This window comes from Rattus norvegicus, chromosome Y (genome assembly GCF_021556685.1).
Source record: "Rattus norvegicus strain SHRSP/BbbUtx chromosome Y, alternate assembly SHRSP_T2T, whole genome shotgun sequence".
Classification (NCBI taxonomy): Eukaryota; Metazoa; Chordata; class Mammalia; order Rodentia; family Muridae; genus Rattus; species Rattus norvegicus.
In genome coordinates this window covers 6,728,816-6,751,140 of record NC_141555.1, presented here as the reverse complement: position 1 = coordinate 6,751,140, position 22,325 = coordinate 6,728,816, and the positions used below count along the sequence as shown (strand labels likewise).

The 22,325-nt window shown below is 37.7% G+C and overlaps 1 pseudogene; it reads left to right on the top strand.

Annotated features, from left to right (window-relative positions):
- Positions 6,089-8,575, top strand: LOC108353378 (glutaredoxin-1 pseudogene; annotated as a pseudogene).

Below are 22,325 nucleotides of genomic sequence, written 5' to 3'. Positions count from 1 at the left end.
TCAGCTTGACTTCTTAATTGCTCATTCCAAGATTGGCCCATCATGCTTTCTGTGAGTGTTTGGTTTTGATGACTCAAATTGTACCTGTAGTCAGAACTGTGAACAGCTGATCACATCACTAACACCCTCATGGATAAATTAAGTTATTTTTGAGGCTCTGAGAGAAGTTTTTATCAGAATTTATGGAAGATTTCTTTATGTTTTACTCCCCCATACAAACTGTACTACTCTGCGGAACTTACTCAAGTCTTTGCCTAATTGTATTTATTCATGTACCTGGCCTGGTGGGAAGGCAACATCACAACCCTCCAATATCAACTATCAGGATCAATGGATGAGGAATTAGAAGAAATTGGACATTTAGCTTCAGAAGATGTCCCCTGAGATGGATTAACTGTGTGGAAGCATTGCCTCACTGACAATCATCCTGACCTAAGTTGTCAGATTCCTTTCTGCCTTGTCATTTTGTGTGTGCTACATAAGGTGGGGAGGAACCATTTCTGGGGTGGTTTTGAAAATTGAGTCTTCAATATTCAGGCATGAGGTTGGAAAATTTTCAATAAATCAGTGATATCTCTTGGTTAGAAGAGAGAGTGATTGAAAGTCTTCCCTTGTGTCGCAGGCAAAGCTTTTGGAAATGGCAACTTTGCTTGTTGATTTGGAGAAGATCTAGTTATTGGGTAGTTATGTGCTGTTGAAGGGGATACTCTAATGTATGCTCCAATTTCCATGGTATTCTCTGTGATGTCACTAATGTTACAGAAATAGAAACTGCCCTTGTGGCATTTAGCTAGTGCTTAATGGTTTCCCCAGAGACAATGTTTCAGGGTGATCAAGCTATTAACAGAGAAAACAGAGAGCATGGAGAGAAGAGAGAGAGAGAGGAAGAAGAAACTGGGATTTCTTTTTTGTTATAAAAGTGCAAAAAAATGATCTGGTGGAAAGCAGAGTGAGTAAGTCCTGTGCTGGTACTGGGGAGCTTCCTGGAGGAGGTGGTCTAGGCTCAGGACTTCTAGGAGTAGAATTTTTGATCTGAAGCCTCTGCTTCCTAAAGAAGAAATCCAGAGACAAGAATATCTGATGAATGTTTGTCAGAGAGCAGTTGGACTAGTATGAACTCTTCAATTTCATTCTGAATGAGAAAGAATACCAATAAGATCATTAAATTTCATCTTCAGAGGATTCCTGGATATGTGATTGGAATTTTTTGACAAGAACTGAGAGGGCTACTCCCCTGGACATTTTTCAAGGTCTCTGACTCTTTGTCTTGAAAATACATTATTAAGGTTTGTGATCCTGAGCACTATGGACCCCAGGACTTATCTGCATCACATCAGATAGGAACTGAAAATGTCCTCCATTTCTTCATGTCTTGGCCAGCTCTTGCTGTTTAGGGCCAGGGGGACTACAGAAATGAGTAAGGCATATGTCTACCAATCATGGTGAGTAGCAGGAAAATAGCTAATAGATCCAGGTTGAAGAGAGCTTTCCTCCTCTTTCAATGCCTCAAAGTGTCTGTAGATTTCCCCTTTCATCCTGCTTTATTGGGGGACTCAGCATATTCTCTCCTGTGCCTGGGCCATTACTATGCATCGTCCCTTGTGTTTATCTACAGGATCTGCTGGGAAGGCATCATCCCAACCGGCCACCATCAGTGAGCTAGTACAGCCGACTTAGAAATTGTAGAAACTGACTAATGAGCTCCAGAAATGACCTGTGTTTTGGGTAAACTCTCAGGAATACTGACCAATTGTACCAACAGGATTTGAACAAAAGATAGTTATTATGCCCAGTTCTTTGTTGGCTGTCTTGACCCCACTGTGTTAACCCGTTTTCTCACATCAAAAGAAACAGCATTTCCAATGTCCCCATGCATAATTTAATTTTATCATGTGCCTCTCAGTGGAAGAACATGAAGACAGGATAGGAGTGTGATGGGAAACTATTTCATTTCTCAGAATAGCAGAAGCTATGGTTTGAATAGCAGTCTTTAGATATGGCAAGTAGTTTGTGAGCTCTTGTCATCGATTTAAATAAACATAGAATGCATTTTCTGTCCTCAGAGGAACAAAGAAAGCAGGTCAGAAACAGTAGTACAGTAACTTAGTCTTAGATAGGTAAAGTTTTATTTATTTATTTTTATCTATTTATTTATTTACTTTAAAGTTTATTTTATTTACTTAATATGAGAATATTGTAGCTGTCAAACACACCAGAAGTGGGCATCAGATGCCATTATAGACGGTTGTATGCCACGATGTTTTTGCTGGGAATTAAACTCATGACCTATGGAAAAGCAGTCAGTGCTATTAAATGCTGAGTCATCTTACCAGTCTAAATTACTTTTGATGGTGATGGTGATTGTATTGATGATGATGATGGTGATGATGGTGATGATGATGATGATGATTACTATTATTATTATTATTATTATTATTATTATTATTATTATTATTATTATTATTCTGCAGCCCTAAACAAATCAAGACTTATCCTTCTCCAATGCTCTTCCCCCTCCCCTGTCTCAAGAAGTACTTACAATAAAGAAGACACCATCAGAGCTGCTCTTCCCTCAACACTAAAAGAGAGAAAAGTTTTACTTTGTTTTGGTTATGGAGATTTTTCTTGTTGACTGGACTCATGGCTTCAGAGTTGAAGCCAGGTAGACTATGGAAATGTGTACTCCTTTTGGAGAAATCTGCTTACCTTGGAGGAACTGGGAAACAGTGAACAAGGGTAAGATGTTGGTTCATCACTTTATCCCTTGTTGAGAACAAAGTCTCCTCTTCACAGACTGGGTATGCAAGGTAAGCAGGCACGGCTAACAACTCAAACCAGGTGGGTAAACATTTGTCCATTAGGTATACAGGGGGAACATTTCATTGACTAAGCTGAATGTATATCCTGTCCACGATGTTCTAAAACCATGCAAGGAAATTTTGTGGATTTTGTCTATCCTGTGGGCCAACAAGTGTGTTTCACATTCTTTGTGCAGTTTCTTCATTGATATGAACCTTAAGATAATGGAGGGAGCCACGGAAAGTCACACCAATGTCATTCTACATTCTGGAAGATCAAGGACTTCTCATAAAAAAAATCCTTGTAGCTGTGAATTCAGAAGTGAGGTAAATTGTAACCAACCTCTGGTCACGCCGCTGATATCTGGTACACAGACCTGTTGACTAAATATTGTGTTGGGGAAAAAAGCATCAAAATTAGCATTTGATAAAAAAAACTTAAAAATGAGTCAGAACTCTGTCACCTAGCAGTAAGTGGTCCCAGTGAGGGTGACAAATAACATGAAGGGTATTTTGTTGAGCAAAACCTACTATGCTGGAGTACTCAGATGTTCATATGTACTTGAAAATCTGTCGCTGGAGACTGTATCGATATCATACTCTAGTCCAGGCAGATAATACCCAAAAGTATATTATTCCTTCTGCACTAAAGTGGTGAAACTACTTCACATCACACATTTTCATATGAGACTGAAATTAATATTCTACATAGATGAAAGCATTGCCTCAATTCTTGTCTTAGTAATTTTTTTTAATTTGAAAAATGTTTGTGTGTTCTTCAGTTCCACACCTGAACTGAAGTGACTGCTTCTCACAATCTATACATAGAAGACAATGAGTAGAAGTTGACATTTTTAGCCAGGGTAGTCTCCACATGGGTCTGTTTGGGCCTGAATAAGCATGCATAAACATACTTTAGCTAAGGGAATCATGTAGTAGCCGAAACATTACAGAATCAATGTGCTGTAAATATTTTTCTTTTACACAGTCCAAGGACTGTGTTTCAAAGTCTGTGTATAAAAAGGTTGTACATATTGCACCATCCATAGATGATAATATATAAAGAAGACGCCCTTAGGGCTACACAAATTGATCAAGGAACTCCTAGACAATTCTAAGCCAGGAGGGACAAGAAATCACTTTGCTTGGAAACTTACAATAATATGATGCTGTGGAGCTATGTGGAGTGTTGATAGATAATGGGAAACCACCTAAAAAGCACATGCATTTATAAAAGATGCTATTCAAAAATTATCCAGTGGCAGTTTGGAAACCTACTTAAAGCACAAAGAGATTGATTCCCCTCTTCACAGATTCTGATCAGATCCATTGAGAATTAAGAAAACTACATGAGAACTCACTTGTGTATCACATGTCTGTATAACTAGGGAGTCACAGCATACATGACATTCAGGATGCATAACCTGAACTTGTCAACAGTGGAGGGAGAGCACATAGTGGATGAAATTTTGGCATGAAACTCAAAAGTCCAAAGTACCAGTTAGATTTGAGTTTAGAGGACAATAAATACTTAATTGAGATTTTCGGTAAATATATGAATCTAAAGACGCCAAACATTATATATCATTCAGCTCTGTATACCTATGTAGAGATTAATGGTGGATATTATGAGTTTAATCTGTACCTCAGAGGTATAAATAAATGTTGCAATTTGAAGTGATTAGATATGTTAAGGAGGCTTTCAAAACTAAGGAGGCCACGGTATCCTTGAACAAGTGTGCTTCTTCAAAACGTAGCATGAGTTACTGTGGAATGACCTAGAAACACACACACACACACACACACACACACACACACACACACATATCCTACAAATAATTGACTTGCTCTGTGCTGTGTGTGGCATGCTGGATTTATCCAAGTTATGAGGTGTATACTCCGCAAGTAAGTTAAATCAAATGTCAAAAAATTCAGAATTCCTCTTCTTTCTTGAGATAGCATTCTGTGCATGAGTCATGCTTACATTTTAAATTTAAGGGGATGACTTGAAAAAACTGAATCCTACTTTTAAAACAGCATTTGAAAGATGTCTAGGGGTTGGGGATTTAGCTCAGCGGTAGAGCGCTTGCCTAGCGAGCGCAAGGCCCTGGGTTCGGTCCCCAGCTCCGAAAAAAAAAAAAAAAAAAAAAAAAGGAAAGATGTCTAGTGATTCAATTTTGATTTTATGGACCTGTAGTTGCTCAGTTCTCATGATTGTAGGATTGAACCAGGTCATTACTAGACATATCTGTGTAGGGACAGTAAGAACTTTCACAATTCATCAAGTTGAAAACCTAAGAAACCATACTGGCAACAGCTTAATTCAAAATGGAGAAACTTGTGCTTGGGTAAAGTCCAGTACCTAAGACTGAGCAGCTGGTTCAAAGCCAAGGAGAAACATTGTGTCTAAACAAGCACTACTGGGTACAGAACGTGTTACTAAAATGAAGAAAGCTAAGGGCTTCAGGAAATAAGCATGAGGAAGACTTTGAATGGTCGATAATATATGCTATAAATGTAGTGGTTCACATGAGAGTATGAATTGTAAAAATGATTATCTCCTTAGGAGTTTGAATACTCAGGCTGAGTAAATGATGCAGCCTAGGTAGAAAAGTGAAGTGAGTTTCCGTTCAGACACTGGAATTCCCTTCATGCTTAGCATGAACATGGGAGGGTTTCAAAGAAGTACTGAAGGAAACCAAGAGCTGCTGTCTATCCAGGAGGAGTGTCAGAGGATTAATTCGTTCTTGTTATGAGGGATTTCCAAATTTCTTATTGGAAATAACTCAAGAGAAATTTAAAGCCTTGAAACCAAATTCTGTACATCCTCATCTTAGCTTTGGAAGACCTTGACCTGTAAAGGCCCCAAAGACGGATAGCTTGATTCATCTTTAAATCTGTATTACACTTGGTGACTGACTGCCTTCCCGCTATGTAGCCAAAGCCAGCCACAGGGTAAGACTGTGGTCCTAAACCTTCAGCAAGAGAATGCTGAGTAGCTTAATTACTGTGTTTTGTTTCTGGTTTGAGTTTTGTTTTCTTCAGGTATTAGATTTGTTCAGTTTGGTTGCAACTTTTCTTATTGATTCTTTAATTTTTGTTCTTGTGGATTTGCAGTACGGTTAAGGTCATGAACTTTATATTATGATTGTATCATTTAAGGACTTTTTCAAACAAGTTAATATATATTTTTAAGAATAAATTGTGTTTTTCAACTCTTAAGAAACTTGTTTTTTTTTTGTTTTGTTTTTTTTTAATGTGTGCTGTAGCCATCCTGTAACCCCAGAAACCATGTGCAAAAATAGAGCACTGAAACTTACAGGGGGCTTGGGATTGATAATTTGTTCACAGAAAGCCAGAGGTAATGTGGATGGGACTTTGAATGCGCCTAATGTGGCCTAATGTGGATACCAAGTTCATGATTGGAAAGGTATTCATGATGCATCCGTGTGGTCATATATTTAGGTACTCCTAAAATGTAGTACTCTAGGGATGATCATATAGAACAAACTAGTGTGAAACTCAATAGTTTTGCTCTAAAGACTCTCAGGAAATGAAAACATTCACCAATGGAGTAAAAATAAAAATCAGGAAAATCAGACCTAATCTGTCTCTGGTTTCTTGAAATATAGTCTCAGTGGGAACCACACAGAAGAGATAATGTATTCCACATTTATAAAAACCTTTTTTTATACTCAGTTTTTATGTTGTGGGCCTTGAATATGGTGCCTTTTTGGATACTTTGTTTCAGTTTATTATCATTATCATTATTATTACTATTATTTCTTTTAAATATGTGTTTTGCTTGATGTAATTGCTATGCACCACATACATGTAATTCCCACAGAATCCATTCAAGGTCAGTGAAATCCACCTGAAACTGGGTTATCTTTTTGTTTCTATGTTAAGCAAATGCGAAAAATGAAGGAGCTATCTCTCTAGCCCCTTCCTATGACTTTATCCTTCCTTTTATTCTGTATCAGTTTAACGGAACAAACTCAACCAAAGAAAGAAGTTTTGTGAGAATGAATGGAAAACATATATCGGATAGGCATTCTTAATGTCTAAACTGCCAGTCATCCATGAGGGCATTAGTGGATACAGCATCATACCTCAGCATCTCTTATTGTAAGGGTTGGAGCAGAACTATCAAATCTCATCCTGTGTTAAGATGTAGATTAGACTCATCAGATTAAATTAAGAATTGAAAAACTCTCATGGGGTTGAAAGTGGTAAGAAAATCATGCTGATGTATCATACATGCAGTGCTAAAAGCAGGATTCAAACTAGTCTGGGGGGATGAAGCCTGCAGCAGGGACCACAGATCTTTGGTGGAGAATGATTCAGTTCAAAACTTGGAAGGGAGAAGGATGGTTGATATTGATCTAGTAGATCTCACAACATTTAAAAATTGTTTCTTCCAGATCAATGAATGATTCTTGTAAAGCAACTCCTGGAATGAACTTCTGAGACTAACTATCAGGCTGAGAATTAATGTGTGAAAGAAGAAATTCTGTGTCTCTCAAAACTGTTGCTTTCAAAGCAAGAGCCAAAAGTGCCCATCCTATGAATGATACATATATGTACACATTATAGCAGGATGGATACAGAGTTTCTTCAGGTTCATGAATGACGTATTCAGCAGGTGACCTCGCTCAGAAATTAAGGAAATTTGTGCGAACTCTTGAGACCTGAGCTCCTTCCCTCTGAGCCCCATGATTGAAGAAAAAACAAACTTGAGACAACTTGTCTCAGATTTTTATGTAGTTAGGCTTTCCAGGTCTTGGTCCACAGAAGGAAAGAAATCAAGTTTTCCAATTCTTGTTTATCCTATAATTCTTCCTGATGCACTCATGGAAATATATTACTGTGCATCTCATTGATAGGTTACATTTGCTATTTGAATTCTGTTGCCAATAACTGTAGGAAATAAAAGCAGTAAATCAAAGGATCATATGAAAATCATGCTAAGGGAATGGGGCCATTGGTAATTTGTAACTGAGCTGAAACTCATACTAGACACAAACTGCTGTAAAAGGTCTTCTCTAGATCCCTGGTGTAGAAGCCGCTGTTCCCTAACAGAGATTAGAGGATGAATCTCTTTGTACAGAGTAAAAGGATTTATCACAATGATCACAGGCTATGGACCACATAATTTAACAATGGATGGATATTTGGAAAGTCCAAGAATCCAGTAGTTGATCAGTCCACAAGCCTAGATGTCTCATCTGGTAATTATATGGTTAAATCCTCAGTAAGAAGGTTCTATTTTCTGTGAGGGTTTGGTAGCTATATGAGTGCAAGCTAGAAAAAGTAAAAGCTTCTCTCTTCCATGTTTTCTATGGGCTTCAAGTAAAATGCATTGTTAAGAATACATAGAGATTGCCATTTTTCAATAGACTAGTACCTTAAACTGAACGTTCTTTTCAGGGAAACTGCAGCCTCACAGCACGGCTCAGGAGTATGGGAACTGCAAGACCGAGTCTGGGAAGATGTTCTTGTTCATCGAGCCCACCTTCCAGTATTGCAGAAATACCCAAGAAATCCTCAACCAACTCCCTTTCAAACATGATCTTCTGGGATTTGTAGACATCACAGCCACTAACAACACCAATTCAATTCAAGATTACTTACAACAGCTCACTGGAATGAGAATAGTTCCTTGGGTCTTTATAGGTAATCAAAGACTTCATAGGCAGACGCAGTGATCTAATCTTCCTGCAACAGAACGGGGAGCTGAAGACGTGTCTGTAGCTGATTGGAGCTCTGCTTTTATGAAAAGGGTGGCAGTAAATCCCATACTGACAGCTGTCATCCAGGCATGCTGAAGGCCAGCGCACCTGAGAGTTGCTGTGCGGCATGCGGAGGACAGTATTTTCTTCTGACTTGGATTTTTAAAAATTGGCTTTTATTCTATTCCTCAGTGCTTAAATATGATGCTTTTTTCATGAAACCATGGGGTATGGAAGCTTAACAGGTAACACAGAATTGATTATCCATACTTCATGTACTGACATGTCTCTACCTCTAAGCCCATATTTAAGAATCCAGTGCATCTAAGTCTCCAGTGAATCAGTTACTGTTTTTCTACCATGCTGATCTGCTGATGCATTTTGCAGAAGTCCACTGGATAATGATTATTAAAACAATGAATATTGTGATCTACACACAGGCCTTTCCCACTTCTGCATTTACAGCTCTCAAATGGTGTTTTCAAAATTTTTCTCCAACACCAACAGAAGTTCACAATGGTATGAGGATGCTGTTTGAAAAATCAGATGAAATGTTTTAGCATAGTTGTTCCTCACTGTAGCAATATTAACGTAGATGGAAGAGCATATGATGAATTCAGCTCTGTTCACAAACAGGTTAATTGCCAAGAAAATCCCAAAAAGTTGTGAGGAGATTCTAGAATCAGTCCCAGAAAACTCATATATGAGATACAAGATTTCAGAGCTGTCCTTCAAAGACTGTCTATGAAAGAAGTTGCTTGCAAAACACTGTCATAAAATATTTATTCCATTCAAACTTTTACATTTTGCTTCGATATTTTGCAATGAAGTTTATTAATCATGGAACTTCAGGTCTCTTTTCTGTTTTCTAGATCAGATTAGAAGTAGATATGACATATATATATATATATATATATATATATATATATATATATATACATACATACATACATATATATATGTGCATGTGTGTGTTTGTTTGTGTGTGTGTGTTAAATCAGACTTGTATATCTGTATTTTGAAATGCTAACCTGGTTGAAGATTATTTTTAATGTCGTCTTGAAACTGTTCACAAGGATTTTATTGAGAATATGTGTGTATTGGTGTAAATTAGTAATACTCAGTCTTCCTCTCTTTCTGTCAGTCTTCTGTAATTCTTTCTCCCTCTCTCTGTACCTTTCTGTTCACCTCATTTTTCCCCCTACCTCACTCTCTCTCTTTTGTTTTCTGTCAATTGTTGGATAATACCAGATTCAAAATAGAATTTTAATATATTCAATCCTTTTTTCTATTTTATGAAATAGTCTAAGAATATTTCAAAGCTTTTTAAAAGTATAATAAAAAATTTTCAACTAAAAGTCATCAAAAAAGATAAGGAAGGACACTTCATATTCATCAAAGGAAAAATCCACCAAGATGAACTATCAATCCTAAATATCTATGCCCCAAATACAAGGGCACATACATATGTAAAAGAAACCTTACTAAAGCTCAAAACACACATTGCAGCTCACACAATAATAGTGGGAGATTTCAACATCCCACTCTCATCAATGGACAGATCATGGAAACAGAAATTAAACAGAGATGTAGACAGACTAAGAGAAGTCATGAGCCAAGTGGACTTAACGGATATTTATACAACATTCTATCCTAAAGCAAAAGGATATACCTTCTTCTCAGCTCCTCATGGTACTTTCTCCAACATTGACCATATAATTGGTCAAAAAATGGGCCTCAAAAGGTACAGAAAGATAGAAATAATCCCATGCGTGCTATCGCACCACCACGGCCTAAAACTGGTCTTCAATAACAATCAAGGGAGAATGCCCACATATACTTGGAAATTGAACAATGCTCTACTCAATGATAACCTGGTCAAGGAAGAAATAAGGAAAGAAATTCAAAACTTTTTAGAATTTAATGAAAATGAAGGTACAACATACCCAAACTTATGGGACACAATGAAAGCTGTGCGAAGAGGAAAACTCATAGCGCCGAGTGCCTGCAGAAAGAAACAGGAAAGAGCATATGTCAGCAGCTTGACAGCACACCTAAAAGATCTAGAACAAAAAGAAGCAAATACACCCAGGAGGAGTAGAAGGCAGGAAATAATCAAACTCAGAGCGGAAATCAACCAAGTAGAAACAAAAAGGACTATAGAAAGAATCAAAAGAACCAAAAGTTGGTTCTTTGAGAAAATCAACAAGATAGATAAACCCTCAGCCAGACTAACGAGAGGACACAGAGAGTGCGTCCAAATTAACAAAATCAGAAATGAAAAGGGAGACATAACAACAGAATCAGAGGAAATTCAAAAAATCAACAGATCTTACTATAAAAACCTATATTCAACAAAACTTGAAAATCTTCAGGAAATGGACAATTTCCTAGACCAGATACCAGGTACCGAATTTAAATCAGGAACAGATAAACCAGTTAAACAACCCCATAACTCCTAAGGAAATAGAAGCAGTCATTAAAGGTCTCCCAACCAAAAAGAGCCCAGGTCCAGACGGGTTTAGTGCAGAATTCTATCAAACCTTCATAGAAGACCTCATACCAATATTATCCAAACTATTTCACAAAATTGAAACAGATGGATCACTACCGAATACCTTCTACGAAGCCACAATTACTCTTATACCTAAACCACACAAAGACACAACAAAGAAAGAGAACTTCAGACCAATTTCCCTTATGAATATCGACGAAAAAATACTCAACAAAATTCTGGCAAACCGAATCCAAGAGCACATCAAAACAATCATCCACCATGACCAAGTTGGCTTCATCCCAGGCATGCAGTGATGGTTTAATATACGGAAAACCATCAACGTGATCCATTATATAAACCAACTGAAAGAACAAAACCACATGATCATTCCATTAGACGCTGAGAAAGCATTTCACAAAAATCAACACCCCTTCATGATAAAAGTCCTGGAAAGAATAGGAATTCAAGGCCCATACCTAAACGTAGTAAAAGCCATATACAGCAAACCAGTTGCTAACATTAAACTAAATGGAGAGAAACGTGAAGCAATCCCACTAAAATCAGGGACTAGACAAGGCTGCCCACTCTCTCCCTACTTATTCAATATAGTTCTTGAATTTCTAGCCAGAGCAATCAGACAACAAAAGGAGGTCAAGGGGATACAGATCGGAAAAGAAAAAGTCAAAATATCACTATTTGCAGATGATATGATAGTATATTTAAGTGATCCAAAAAGTTCCACCAGAGAACTACTAAAGCTGATAAACAACTTCAGCAAAGTGGCTGGGTATAAAATTAAATTAAATAAATAAGTTGCCTTCCTCTATAAAAAGGAGAAACAAGCCGAGAAAGAAATTAGGGAAACGACACGGTTCATAATAGACCCAAATAATGTAAAGTACCTCGGTGTGACTTTAACAAAGCAAGTAAAAGATCTGTACAATAAGAACTTCAAGACACTTAAGAAGGAAATTGAAGAAGACCTGAGAAGATAGAAAGATCTCCCATGCTCATGGATTGGCAGGATTAATATAGTAAAAATGGCCATTTTACCAAAAGCAATCTACAGATTCAATGCAATCCCCATCAAAATACCAATCCAATTCTTCAAAGAGTTAGACAGAACAATTTGCAAATTCATCTGGAATAACAAAAAACCCAGGATAGCTAAAGCTATCCTCAACAATAAAAGGACTTCAGGGGGAATCACTATCCCTGAACTCAAGCAGTATTACAGAGCAATAGTGATAAAAACTGCATGGTATTGGTACAGAGACAGACAGATAGACCAATGGAATAGAATTGAAGACCCAGAAATGAACCCACACACCTATGGTCACTTGATTTTTGACAAAGGGGCCAAAAACAACAAGTGGAAAAAAGATAGCATTTTCAGCAAATGGTGTTGGTTCAACTGGAGGTCAACATGTAGAAGAATGCAGGTCAATCCATGCTTATCACCCTGTACAAAACTAAAGTCCAAGTGGATCAAGGACCTCCACATCAAACCAGACACACTCAAACTAATAGAAGAAAAACTAGGGAAGCATCTGGAACACATGGGCACTGGAAAAATTTCCTAAACAAAATACCAATGGCTTACGCTCTAACATAAAGAATCGACAAATATGATCTCATAAAACTGCAAAGCTTCTGTAAGGCAAAGGACACTGTGGTTAGGACAAAATGGCAACCAACAGATTGGGAAAAGATCTTTACCAATCCTACAACAGATAGAGGCCTTATATCCAAAATATACAAAGAACTCAAGAAGTTAGACCACAAGGAAACAAATAACACTATTAAAAATGGGGTTCAGAGCTAAAGAAAAATTCACAGCTGAGGAATGCCAAATGGCTGAGAAACACCTAAAGAAATGTTCAACATCTTTAGTCATAAGGGAAATGCAAATCAAAAGAACACTGAGATTTCACCTCACACCAGTGAGAATGGCTAAGATCAAAAACTCAGGGGACAACAGATGCTGGCGAGGATGTGGAGAAAGAGGAACCCTCCTCCATTGTTGGTGGGATTGTAAACTGGTACAACCGTTCTGGAAATCAGTCTGGAGGATCCTCAGAAAATTGGACATTGAACTGCCTGAGGATCCAGCTATACCTCTCTTGGGCATATACCCAAAAGATGCCCCAACATATAAAAAAGACACGTGCTCCACTATGTTCATTGCAGCCTTATTTATAATAGCCAGAAGCTGGAAAGAATCCAGATTCCTTCAACAGAGGAATGGACACAGAAAATGTGGTACATCTACACAATGGAATATTACTCAGCTATCAAAAACAATGAGTTTATGAAATTCGTAGGCAAATGGTTGGAACTGGAAAACATCATCCTGAGTGCGCTTACCCAATCACAGAAAGACATACATGGTATGTACTCATTGATAAGTGGCTATTAGCCCAAATGCTTGAATTACCCTAGATGTTAGAACAAATGAAACTCAAGACGGATGATCAAAATGTGAATGCTTCACTCCTTCTTAAAAAGGGGAACAAGAATACCCTTGGCAGGGAAGGGAGAGGCAAAGATTAAAACAGAGACTGAAGGAACACCCATTCAGAGCCTGCCCCACATGTGGCCCATACATATACAGCCATCCAATTAGACAAGATGGATGAAGCAAAGAAGTGCAGACCGACAGGAGCTGGATGTAGATCGCTCCTGAGAGGCACAGCCAGAATACAGCAAATACAGAGGTGATTGCCAGCAGCAAACCACTGAACTTATAATAGGACCCCCGTTGAAGGAATCAGAGAAAGAACTGAAAGAGCTTGAAGGGGCTCGAGACCCCATATGTACAACAATGCCAAACAACCGGAGCTTCCAGGGACTAAGCCACTACCTAAAGACTATACATGGACTGACCCTGGACTCTGACCTCATAGGTAGCAATGAATATCCTAGTAAGAGCACCAGTGGAAGGGGAAGCACTGGGTCCTGCTAAGACTGAACCCCCAGTGAACTAGTCTGGTGGGGGTAGGGCGGCAATGGGGGGAGGGTTAGGAGGGGAACATCCATAAGGAAGGGGAGGGGGAAGGGTGATGTTTGCCCGGATACCGGGAAAGGGAATAACACTCGAAATGTATATAAGAAATACTCAAGTTAATAAAAAAAAATGTAAATAAGAAATACTCAAGTTATTAAAAAAAAGACATGTTAACTTAGGAAAAAAAACAAATCCTGTAGGAAAGTCACTGAAAAAAAAAGTTAAACTGAATAGATATGGTACTATGATATTTTAGGAAGGATATATTAAAAGCCCGACTCTGTATCATTTTTCAGCATAGTGCTGTTTAAATTATGCATATTGATGTGATTTAATTTTGGTATATCCAATATCCAGTAAATCATTAATGGATAAAAAAAAATTCTATATTTGGGACTGTAAATATAAAAAGTGTTTCCTGCACCTCTCATCTCTTATCTTTAATTTTGTAAATTATACAGTTTCTTTAACTAACTTGGCCAGAGGCTTAGACAATCTTGTTAATACTTTCCACGAATGAACTCTTCCTTTCATTGATTATATTGTTGTCCTCATTTTATTGTTTTCAGCCATGATGAGTTGGATATACATGTTATACCCCTTCCACACGGCTCAAAGGACACCCTGAAATAAGGTGCAAAAAGACTGTAGTTGCTCAAAATGTGGGGGTGATCATAGGGAAATTGTGTCTTCAGGATACACAGAGTGCTCACCTCATGACACAAAGCAGCTGTGGTTCCCTGCACAGCTTCAAGCCAGTCAACAATCCAGAAGGCTGTGTAAATGCCTGAAAGCTGTTACTCCTAACTGACACACTATGGACAGTTAGTGTCTTCTGTTGGAGGGTTGAACGGTTTTTGTAAGGGATCATCATGTGATTATTAGGCAGTATTTTAATGTAGAAGATATACAAAGGTAGGATTCAAAGAAATATAGTGATGCAGGTAAAATAAATGGGAAAATTATCATCGAAACATTTTGGTGGAAATTCGCAAAAAAAAAATAAATCAATTAAAGTATATTCCTCAATATTATGTACATAGAAAATCTTTCATAAAATGACCTTAATGAATTCTGTTAGTAACAACAGATCTGCCAATTCTGTGAGTTTTTTTCTGCATATTATATGATTTGACCTTAGTAAAATTTAAGTGGCTATTTTCAAATATAGTAAGCGTTTTTTCCATGTACACGTACAACAATGGGCTTCTATAAATCATAATGAAAAGACTAAAACACTGTACATCCAGATAAAATAATTAATTGGGAACATATCTCAAAAAATATTCACAATTGAAGAAACTAAAATGACGAAGAATCTAATGCAAAATATACATCATCCTTATACATTATAGAAATGCAAATCAAAATTATTCTGACATTTTTTATCCCTCTCAGAAATAATAGTTTAATAACAAATGAGTCAACTTATCTTTACTGTGTTATGGAGAGAGGAGAACATTGCTATTCTCCTGGTGTGAATGCAAACTTCTACATCAACTTTAGAAATAAGTATGATGTTTCTTCAAGAATGTAGAAAAGGATACGTCTAAAGATAAAACTCGAGGACATACATCCATTTGTTGATTTATTCTAGTACAGAGACCCTTGATAATTTGCAAATATTCAAGTTGTTCTTTAACAAATGAATGCATAAAGAAAATGTGGTGCATTGACAAATAAGAAAATTAGAAAAAGGAAAGCATGTAATTTTCATGACAGTGAATGCATTTTGTGAAAGTCATCATAGATGACTTAACCCAGATAAAAAATGGAAAATTGGATACTTATTTTCTTTAATCTGAATGTTAATTCAGCAAACTGTGTATCTGTATGATCAGTTCAGTGTGTGCTGTCCTCATTTTGGGAAGTACAAGTGTACTTATGAATTGCTGAGGGACACTGTCAGGAACAGGAATGTCAAATGTGAAGAGACAGGGAAGAGGGTGACAATGGGGGGAATATAGAGATGTACAGCTAAAACTGAGTGAAATTTCAGTCATAGAATGGATACTTAATGGAGTAGAAACCCTTTTATAAATTTTTATCAAGGCTATAACGATTTTAATAGGTACAGGGACAGAAGATAAAATATTGATTGGGTTTATCTATGTACATTTTCAATAAATACATCTAAAAAATTATGGGTTTCAGCTTGCAGTAAACCTGTAGAACAGATAATGACTGTATAGTCCTTAAGGAGTGAGTTGTGAATGTCTCTGTTGAAAACATAAATGTATTATATTATAAACATTATATGTGTACAATTATCTATTCCTTTGTTTACATTTCAAATGTCATTTCCCCAATTTGTCTTTCTTTCTTGATTCACCCAAGCCATTCTGATCCTCTTTCTTTCTAAGATGGTGCTCCCCCATCTCCATGCCCACTCCAATTTAGTCCTCTACCATCCCCCTTCTCTGTGATATGACGTCTCCACAGGACCAATTGACTCCCTTCTCAGAGATGGAGGATGAGGCAGTGGTCTTCTCCTTATGCTCTACGTTTTAAGAGGCAGAAGCCTTGGACTGGTCCCAGTATATACTTGTTTGTGGTAAATTTCCTGAGCCTCTGAAGGGTAAACTTAATTGATAGTGTTTTTCTTCATATTGGGCTCCAATCCCCTTCAGATCCTTCAGGCAATTCCCTAACCATCCTTTTCTGGCTCTCAGTTTCTGTCAAATGGTTGTCTGTATGTGAATCTGTCACAGTCAGGTGATGGCAGAGCCCCTCAGATGACAGACTTATTGGGGTCTTATCTGCAAGCACATCTTGACATCAGGAATCGTCTGAGGATTTGGAGTCTGTGGATGAAATTGTTCTTATGGTCGGGTGGTCTCTGGATTGCCTTTCCTTCAGTCTCTGCTCATTTTTTGTCTTTGCATTTTTTTTAGACTTTGGACATTTATAGGTTAAAGATTTTGAACTGTGTGGGCATCACCTGCTCTTCACAGGTAGGCATGTGTAGCTACAGAAGGCAGATTCTTGTGGTTCTATCTCTTTGCTGCTTAGTATTTCAACTACCATCATCCCAGGAAATTTATGGGACTCTCTTGCATCCCTGGCATCTGCGACTTTCCTGGGGATACCCAAGTTCACCATCCACCACTGATGCTTATTGTTATTTTTTCCACTTTTCCTCTAGATTTCTCTTTCTCTTTATATTGTTTCTACTCCCCCCATTTTGTCCATCCTTCTCTACTTGTAGCAAGGTCCCTCCATCCGTCTATCTTCCATTATCATTTTGTGCTCACTTCTAAGTGGATTGCAAGAATATACATTTTGGCTTTCTAAAATTTTACCCTCCATGTGATAAAACATTTTTGTATTGGGTATACTGATCTTTGGGTTCAATATCCACTTCTCACTAAGTACATCCCATGTTATGTCCTTTTCAATCTCTGTTACTTCACTAATTTCCAGGTCCATCCCTTTGCCTACAAAGTTCGTGGTTTCCTCATTTTTAATACCTGAGTACTATTTCTTTGTTTAAATATAGCACACTTTCTGTATTTATTCCTCAGTTGAGTTGACATATATCATGGTTGTTTCCAGCATTTGACTAATATAAGTATGGCTGCCATGAACATGTTCAATCACATGTCACTGTTATCTGTGGATCATGTTTGAGTATTTGCGTTGAAGTGAGTGATATTCCTTCAGTACCTCTACTTTACTAATTGACCTCTAATTAAGAGCAAACATCAATTTGGGAGGGTGAAGATATCAGAAATGGGGAGAATGAAGGAAGCTGGCCTTCTGTCTTTGTATAAAAAAAGGAAGAAATATGTGTTCTTTGATACAGCTCAGTGAGTACTTGTTAGGGATTTAGTGGGATTCCTAAAGGGATAGCCTTAATCTGAGCCTCCCACCTACAGAAATCAGGAGCTGGTAGCCTCTCAGGAGCAACTGGACTTCCCTGTTCTTATGGTTCCTGGAAATCTGAGAGTTTATATCATTAATTTCTTTATTCCAAAAGCCAAGTGTTGAGAAGGGCACATTTGTTTTCCAGAGAGCTCATAGCCTTTACTCTTTTTGACAAGAAGAAAAAGGTCCTAAGGAAAATGGGAGATACAGGTATTGTGTCCCTAGCTCAGAGAAAACTCCTCCATGTTTTGGATATCTATAGTGCAGTCTGGAAAGCAGCAGTGCTATGAGGTAACTTCATCATCTCAGTCTTTCCATTAATATTTCCACTGACTACCACTTTATTTTTCTGAGTCAATAGTTATGAATAGCTGTTACTTTTCTCTTTTATTTCTTTCATTTTTTATGTTTTAGCAATTTTTATTGCTTTTTTTAACTTGATGTTTCTATATTTACATTTAATGTTATTTTGTTTCCCATTTTCCTGCCTATAAGATTCCTACCCATATCCTTGCCCTTCTTCTCTAACACCCCTAGACTGCCTTCACATTCCCTTGAAGTGGGAGACAGTCATAGAGAGGACCAATAGCTTCTGCTTCCATTCGAGATGAACAAGGTCATCCTCTGACTCCTGGAGTTTGAGCCATAGCTCTGTCTGTGTACATTCATTGAATATTGGTCTGGTACCAGAAAACTCTGGTTCATTGACATAATTTTTCTTATGGGACTGAAAGCTCTTTCAGCTCTTGTAATCCTTTCTCAAAATCTGCCAAAAGAGATCTGTTTCGGTTCACTGGTTTGTTCTAGCATTCATTTCTGTAGTTGACATGATCTACCTGTGTCTCTCAGGAAATATGTATAGTCGGTTGCTGGCAGAATACACTTTAATTATATAAATCTTATCTAGTTTTTTTGGCTGAATATATATATATATATATATATATATATATATATATATATATATATATATATACTTTTGGTGGTTCCTACAGCTTTGTGGTTAGATGGAATGGTAACATAGATTCTGAGCAACTAGGTCAAGAATGTAGAGTTCAGAAATGACAATGCCAAATACACTCCCTCCTGTTCTTATAAACCTATTGAAGTTGAGGTTTTACTGGTCCTCAAACCATTCTTCTTTCTGCCCATCCTCCAGTATCTTATGTTTGTCATTCAGAGAGAATCATGATAAAACGTACGACCCACAAATCTAGCAATGTTAACACAGGAAGGTAGAAAGTGTAGTACTGATATCAAATAGGACTAGAGAACTGAATTTATAGTCATTTTGTCCTTTGCTTTTCTGAAAATGGAATTGGAAACAGAATTTTTGAGTACAAATACAGGAATATTAATAAAGTCTCTTATCAAGGAATGTACAATGATAAAATGAAATACAAGATTCATTCAATTAAGGACAGTGTGCAAAATACTGGCCTTTGGGAAATAGAGAAAACCTGGGATATTGAACTGTTTGTCACAGGAATGTACCTGGGAATGATATTATCTAAAAGAATCTCCTCCACTCTATGTTCCTAAATCTTTTCTATCCATGCTAAGCTTCTGACTAACTTTGTCTATTCAGAGCATGTATCCACTAAGGAAGGAAAGTGAAGTCTCTAGCTTTAGAGAGGTTTAATATGTAAAGGTTTCCACTGTGTCACAGGAGACGCTCCTGGAAATGGCACCCTCCAATCTGTTCAATGTAAAAAAAGCTGTTTAGCAGGTAGGCCATGGCAGTTCTCAGTGACATCATCCTTAGACCTCCCTGAAAAATCTCTTTTATCCTGGAGATCCCTATCTTCTTCTGTGATGTCAGAAGTGTTGTCCTGACTGCAACTGCCTCTCAGATATTCCATCAGTACCTCTAGGGTTTACTAATTGGCCTCTAATTTATTGAAAACCACCATTTGGGAGGGAGAACACAGAAGATGATGTGATCAGACATGGGGAGTAGGAAGCTTGATGCGCCCACCTCGACAAGCAAGGAAGAAGCAACACTGTTGGGTTCTTCTTAACAGCTTTAATTGCAGGAACACCTCATTCTTGATACGGGGGACCCCGGGGAACAAAGGTACTCACCTTAAGTACAAAACAGACAGTGGCTGTAAACTTGTCCTCTGGGGATTGGTGGAGTGAGAGATACCTTATTAACATCTTTATCACCCTGGCCTTGTAAATGCCAGAATGCCAGGGGCACGACTATGATGGTTGTGTGCCGCAACGATTACTAGATATCAGTGCCATCTTTAGCCGCTTCCAACAGAAGCTGACATTCTGTTTTGGTATAAAAAAGGAAGAAATAGGGGCTGGGGATTTAGCTCAGTGGTAGAGCACTTACCTGGGAAGCGCAAGTCCCTGGGTTCAGTCCCAAGCTCCGAAAAAAGAACCAAAAAAAAAAAAAAGGAAGAAATGTATGGTCAATGGGAAAGCTCTTTGAGCCTTGCGTAGGGGTTGGGTAGGTTCACTGAAGAGGTAGCCTTGATCTGAGCCTTCCACATATGGGAATCACGAGCTGGGAGCCTCTCAGAAACATCTGTACTTCCCTGCTCGTTATTTTTCTTGGAAGTCAAATAGTTTAAGTAATTCATTACTTTATCCCAAAATTCAGGTGTTGTAAGGACACTATAGTTTTTCCTGAGAGCTCATAGCTTTTATCCTTTTACCAAGAAGGAAAAGGTCCTAAGGAAGAAAGGTAAGGCAAGTATTGTGTCCTCAGCACAGAGTACACTCCTCCATGCATTGGATTGTAGCAATGCAGTTTGTGTCTGACACAGATATCTGGGAGGGAGAAGTGCTTCTAGATGACACTTCATCATATCAGTCTTTCTACAAATATTACTGACTACAATTCCCTGATAGTGACCACTTAAATTCTGAGTCAATAGGTGTGATTAGCTGGCAGATTTCTTGTCTTTTATTTATTTCATTTAAAAAAAATAACAAATTTTATTGCATTTTTAATTGGAAATTTCTAAACTTACATTTAAAATATTATTTCCTTTCCCATTTTCCTGACAATAACATCTCTTATCAGTCCCCTTACTCTTCTCCTATAACAACCCTTACTGCTCCAGGATATTCACTTGAACTGGGAGTCAAACCTAGGCAGTATCAAGGGTTCTCCTTCTATTATTACCCAACAAGGCCATCCTCTGCAACATATGAAGTTGGAGCCATAGGTGTGTTAATGTACATTCTTTGAATATTGGTCTACTACCAGGAAGCTTTGTTTCATTGGCATTGTTGTTCTTATGGGGTTGAAAGCACTTTCACCTCTTCTAATCCTTTCTCAAAATCTACCAAGAAGAAGTCCCTTTCTCAGTTCACTGGTTTGCCACTAGAGTTCTTGTTGTGGTTTGCCCTGAAATTATCTGTGTTTGATGCTTATACCACTGCTGCAAGTTCAGCTGCATAGTCCTGTACTCAGAACTCAGGTGACATCACCAGAACCACCTCCTCATTGAATTTGTAAAGTATATGTGAATGGCAGAAATAGGATACAGGAGGGTTATCATGGGAGGAGAAGCAAGACTGGGTGGGAGAGAAGTTTGAAGGAAGAGGGGCAGACTAGAGGAAAAAAAATAGAAAGGAAGATTACAGAGTGAGAAGCCATGGTAGGTGAATTTAAGATTCTGCTGTGTAGTTGCATGTCAATATTAATATTCCTAAGGGATAGATGGTACCCGGCTTTGTATGTTTAAGTGGGCAATTATATCTAATCAACTGGATCAAAGATTATTGTGTTATGTATTCTTTATGTGACAGTTTGTGTATACAAAAGTGTGGTCGACACGAAACATTGGGAAGTCGAGGAGTTTAATGTGTTTCTGAAAACATATCTAGCAGAGAAATTGAGACACTTCAGTGCCAGAGTTAGCAGGGTAAAAGACAACTTTCCTTTTTTTTATTTTTATATTCTTACAATGACATATTCATTTCTGTATTTGATATGCTCCAGCTGTGTCTCTCAAGAAATATCTATATCCTTTTTTCTGGCAGAATGCACTTCTTAGCTTCACCAATCATATAGTTTTGGTGATATATATATATATATATATATATATATATATATATATATATATATATATACATGGGTGGCTCCTACAGCTTTGAGGATAGGTGGAATTTTCACATGGTTTCTGTGAAAGAAGTCAAGAATGGAGAATCCACAAATGACAATGCCAAAGATTCCCTCCTGTTCTTATGAACATAATGAAGTTGAGGTTTCACTGCACCTCAAGCCATTCCTCTCCCTGTCCTTCCTCCTGTATCGTATTATTCCCCCAGAAAGAATCATGGTAAAACCCCAAAACCCTCAAGCCTGGCCCTGGGAACACAGTGTGGTTGATAATGCAGAACTGATATCAAATGTGACTAGAGAACTGAATTCTATAGTCCATGTTGTTGTTTGGTTTACTGAT